The sequence below is a fragment of the Prunus avium genome, chromosome 8 (genome assembly GCF_965620075.1).
Source record: "Prunus avium chromosome 8, drPruAviu1.hap1.1, whole genome shotgun sequence".
Classification (NCBI taxonomy): domain Eukaryota; kingdom Viridiplantae; phylum Streptophyta; class Magnoliopsida; order Rosales; family Rosaceae; genus Prunus; species Prunus avium.
The window spans coordinates 12,109,945-12,115,944 of NC_142291.1; positions in this window are offsets into that span (position 1 = coordinate 12,109,945).

A 6,000-nucleotide genomic window follows, 5' to 3' on the forward strand; every position below is an offset into this window, starting at 1 on the left:
TTGGTGAGTTTTGAGTGAAATCCAATCGCTAGAAGTATGGAATACACCAACCACTCCAATTACGAACGAACTGCCGTTGAACTTGAATTGTCCAATTTGGAACACCTATTGATTTCGGATCGAGCCCAAAACTTGGGCAACATCATAATATGGTGGGAGGGGTCATTTGGTGAGTTTTGAGTGAAATCTAATCGCTAGAAGTGTGGAATAGACCAACCACTCCATTAAGGAACGAATTGCCGTTGAACTTGAATTGTCCAATTTCTTAGACCTATTGATTTCGTATCGATCCCCAAACTTGGGCAACATCATAATATGGTGGGAGGAGTCATTTGGTGAGTTTTGAGTGAAATCCAATCGCTAGAAGTATGGAATACACCAACCACTCCAATTAGGAACGAACTGCCGTTGAACTTGAATTGTCCAATTTGGAACACCTATTGATTTCGGATCGAGCCCAAAACTTGGGCAACATCGTAATATGGAGGGAGGGGTCATTTGGTGAGTTTTGAGTGAAATCCAATCGCTAGAAGTATGGAATACACCAACCGCTCCATTTAGGAACGAATTGCCGTTGAACTTGAATTGTCCAATTTCTCACACCTATTGATTTCGTATCGAGCCCCAAACTTGGGCAACATCATAATATGGTGGGAGGAGTCATTTGGGGAGTTTTGAGTGAAATCCAATCGCTAGAAGTATGAAATACACCAACCACTCCAATTAGGAACGAACTGCCGTTGAACTTGAATTGTCCAATTTGGAACACCTATTGATTTCGGATCGAGCCCAAAACTTGGGCAACATCGTAATATGGAGGGAGGAGTCATTGGGTGAGTTTTGAGTGAAATCCAATCGCTAGAAGTATGGAATACACCAACCACTTCATTTAGGAACGAACTGCCGTTGAACTTGAATTGTCCAATTTCTCACACCTATTGATTTCGGATCGAGCCCCAAACTTGGGCAACATCATAATATGGTGTGAGGAGTCATTTGGTGAGTTTTGAGTGAAATCCAATCGCTAGAAGTACGGAATACACCAACCACTCCAATTAGGAACGAACTGCCGTTGAACTTGAATTGTCTAATTTGTAACACCTATTGATTTCGGATCGAGCCCAAAACTTGGGCAACATCATAATATGGTGGGAGGAGTCATTTGGTGAGTTTTGAGTGAAATCCAATCGCTAGAAGTATGGAATACGACAACCACTCCAATTAGGAACGAACTGCTGTTGAACTTGAATTCTCCAATTTCTCACACCTAATATTTCGGATCGAGCCCAAAACTTGGGCAACATCATAATATGGTGGGAGGAGTCATTTGGTGAGTTTTGAGTGAAATCCAATCGCTAGAAGTATGGAATACTCCAACCACTCCAATTAGAAACGAACTGCCGTTGAACTTGAATTGTCCAATTTCGAACACCTATTGATTTCGGATCGAGCCCAAAACTTGGACAACATCATAATATGGTGGGAGGAGTCGTTTGGTGAGTTTTGAGTGCAATCCTATTGCTAGAAGTGTGGAATACACCAACCACTTCAATTAGGAACGAATTGCCGTTGAACTTGAATTGTCCAATTTCTCACACCTAGTGATTTCGGATCGAGCCCCAAACTTTGGCAACATCATAATATGGTGGGAGGAGTCATTTGGTGAGTTTTGAGTGAAATCCAATCGCTAGAAGTATGAAATACACCAACCATTCCAATTAGCAACGAACTGCCGTTGAATTTGTATTGTCCAATTTCTCACACCTATTGATTTCGGATCGTGCCCCAAACTTTGGCAACATCATAATATGGTGGGAGGAGTCATTTGGTGAGTTTTGAGTGAAATCCAATCGCTCGAAGTGTGGAATACACCAACCACTCCAATTAGGAACGAACTGCCGTTGAACTTGAATTGTCCAATTTCTCACACCTATTGATTTCGGATCGAGCCCAAAACTTGGGCAACATCATAATATGGTGGGAGGGGTCATTTGGTGAGTTTCGAGTGAAATCCAATCGCTAGAAGTATGGAATACATCAACCACTCTATTTAGGAACGAACAGCGGTTGAACTTGAATTGTCCAATTTCTCATACCTATTGATTTCGGATCGAGCCCCAAACATAGGCAACATCATAATATGGTGGGAGGAGTCATTTGGTGAGTTTTGAGTGAAATCCAATCGCTAGAAGTACGGAATACACCAACCACTCCTATTAGGAACGAACTGCCGTTGAACTTGAATTGTCCAATTTCGAACACCTATTGATTTTGGATCGAGCCCCAAACTTGGACAACATCACAATATGGTGGGAGGAGTCGTTTGGTGAGTTTTGAGTGCAATCCAATTGCTAGAAGTATGGAATACACCAACCACTCCAATTAGGAACGAACTTCCGTTGAACTTGAATTGTCCAATTTCTCACACCTAGTGATTTCGGATCGAGCCCCAAACTTGGGCAACATCATAATATGGTGGGAGGAGTCATTTGGTGAGTTTTGAGTGAAATCCAATCGCTAGAAGTATGGAATACACCAACCACTCCAATTTGGAACGAACTGCCGTTCAACTTGAATTGTCCAATTCGGAACACCTATTGATTTCGGATCGAGCCCAAAACTTGGGCAACATCATAATATGGTGGGAGGAGTCATTCGTTGAGTTTTGAGTGAAATCCAATCGCTAGAAGTACGGAATACACCAACCACTCCAATTAGGAACGAACTGCCGTTGAACTTGAATTGTCCAATTTGGAACACCTATTGATTTCGGATCGAGCCCAAAACTTAGGTAACATCATAATATGGTGGGAGGAGTCATTGGGTGAGTTTTGAGTGAAATCCAATCGCTAGAAGTATGGAATACACCAACCACTCCAATTAGGAACGAACTGCCGTTGAACTTGAATTGACCAATTTGGAACACCTACTGATTTCGGATCGAGCCCAAAACTTGGGCAACATCATAATATGGTGGGAGGGGGCGTTTGGTGAGTTTTGAGTGAAATCTAATCGCTAGAAGTATGGAATACACCAACCACTCCATTTAGGAACGAAATGCCGTTGAACTTGAATTGTCCAATTTCTCACACCTATTGATTTCGTATCGAGCCCCAAACTTGGGCAACATCATAATATGGTGGGAGGAGTCATTCGGTGAGTTTTGAGTGAAATCCAATCGCTAGAAGTACGGAATACACCAACCACTCCAATTAGGAACGAACTGCCGTTGAACTTGAATTGTCCAATTTCGAACACCTATTGATTTGGGATCGAGCCCAAAACTTGGGCAACATCAAAATATGGTGGGAGGAGTCATTTGGTGAGTTTTGAGTGAAATCCAATCGCTAGAAGTATGGAATACTCCAACCACTCCAATTAGAAACGAACTGCCGTTGAACTTGAATTGTCTAATTTCGAACACCTATTGATTTCAGATCGAGCCTAAAACTTGGACAACATCATAATATGGTGGTAGGAGTCGTTTGGTGAGTTTTGGGTGAAATCCAATCGCCAGAAGTATGGAATACACCAACCACACCAATTAGGAACGAACTGCCGTTGAACTTGAATTGTCCAATTTCTCACACCTATTGATTTCGGATCGAGCCCCAAACTTGGGCAACATCATAATATGGTGGGAGGAGTCATTTGGTGAGTTTTGAGTGGAATCCAATCGCTAGAAGTATGGAATACACCAACCACTCCAATTAGGAACGAATTGCCGTTGAACTTGAATTGTCCAATTTCAAACACCTGTTGATTTCGGATCGAGCCCAAAACTTGGACAACATCATAATATGGTGGGAGGAGTCTTTTGGTGAGTTTTGAGTGAAATCCAATCGCTAGAAGTATGGAATACACCAACCACTCCAATTTGAACGAACTGCCGTTGAACTTGAATTGTCCAATTTCTCTCACCTATTGATTTCGGATCGAGCCCAAAACTTGGGCAACATCATAATATGGTGGGAGGAGTCATTTGGTGAGTTTTGAGTGAAATCCAATCGCTAGAAGTACGGAATACACCAACAACTCCAATTAGGAACGAACTGCCGTTGAACTTCAATTGTCCAATTTCTCACACCTATTGAGTTCGGATCGAGCCCAAAACTTGGGCAACATCATAATATGGTGGGAGGAGTCATTTGGTGAGTTTTGAGTGAAATCCAATCGCTAGAAGTACGGAATACACCAACAACTCCAATTAGGAATTAACTGCCGTTGAACTTGAATTGTCCAATTTCTCACACCTATTGATTTCGGATCGAGCCCCAAACTTGGGCAACATCATAATAAGGTGGGAGGAGTCATTTGGTGAGTTTTGAGTGAAATCCAATCGCTAGAAGTACGGAATACACCAACCACACCAATTAGGAACGAACTGCCGTTGAACTTGAATTGTCCAATTTCTCACACCTATTGATTTCGGATCGAGCCCAAAACTTGGGCAACACCATAATATGGTGGGAGGAGTCATTTGGTGAGTTTTGAGTGAAATCCAATCGCTCGAAGTGTGGAATACGCCAACCACTCCAATTAGGAACGAACTGCCGTTGAACTTGAATTGTCCAATTTCTCACACCTAATGATTTCGGATCGAGCCCAAAACTTGGGCAACATCATAATATGGTGGGAGGAGTCATTTGGTGAGTTTTGAGTGAAATCCAATCGCTAGAAGTATGGAATACACCAACCACTCCAATTAGGAACGAACTGCCGTTGAATTTGAATTGTCCAATTTTTCACACCTATTGATTTCGAATCGAGCCCAAAACTTGGGCAACATCATAATATGGTGGGAGGAGTCATTTGGTTAGTTTTGAGTGAAATCCAATCGCTAGAAGTATGGAATACAGCAACCACTCCATTTAGGAACGAACTGTCGTTGAACTTGAATTGTCCAATTTCGAACACCTATTGATTTCGGATCGAGCCCAAAACTTGGGCAACATCATAATATGGTGGGAGGAGTCATTTGGTGAGTTTTGAGTGAAATCCAATCGCTAGAAGTATGGAATACAACAACCACCCCAATTAGGAACGAACTGTCGTTGAACTTGAATTGTCCAATTTCTCACACCTATTAACTTCAGATCGAGCCCAAAACTTGGGCAACATCATAATATGGTGGGAGGAGTCATTTGGTGAGTTTTGAGTGAAATGCAATCGATAGAAGTATGTAATACACCAACCACTCCAATTAGGAACGAACTGCCGTTGAACTTGAATTGTCCAATTTCTCACACCTATTGATTTCGGATTGAGCCCCAAACTTGGGCAACATCATAATATGGTGGGAGGAGTCATTTGGTGAGTTTTGAGTGAAATCCAATCGCTAGAAGTACGGAATACACCAACCACACCAATTAGGAATTAACTGCCGTTGAACTTGAATTGTCCAATTTCTCACACTTATTGATTTCGAATCGAGCCCAAAACTTGGGCAACAATATAATATGGTGGGAGGAGTCATTTGGTGAGTTTTGAGTGAAATCCAATCACTAGAAGTATGGAATACACCAACAAGTCCAATTAGGAACGAACTGCCGTTGAACTTGAATCGTCCAATTTCTCACACCTATTGATTTCAGATCGAGCCCAAAACTTGGGCAACATCATAATATGGTGGGAGGAGTCATTTGGTGAGTTTTGAGTGAGATCCAATCGCTAGAAGTATGGAATACACCAACCACCCCAATTAGGAACGAACTGTCGTTGAACTTGAATTGTCCAATTTCTCACACCTATTGATTTCGGATCGAGCCCAAAACTTGGGCAACATCATAATATGGTGGGAGGTGTCATTTGGTGAGTTATGAGTGAAATCCAATCGCTAGAAGTACGGAATACACCAACCACTAAAATTAGGAACGAACTGCCGTTGAACTTGAATTGTCCAATTTCTCAAACCTATTGATTTCGGATCGAGCCCAAAACTTGGGCAACATCATAATATGGTGGGCGGACTCATTTGGTGAGTTTTGAGTGAAATCCAAT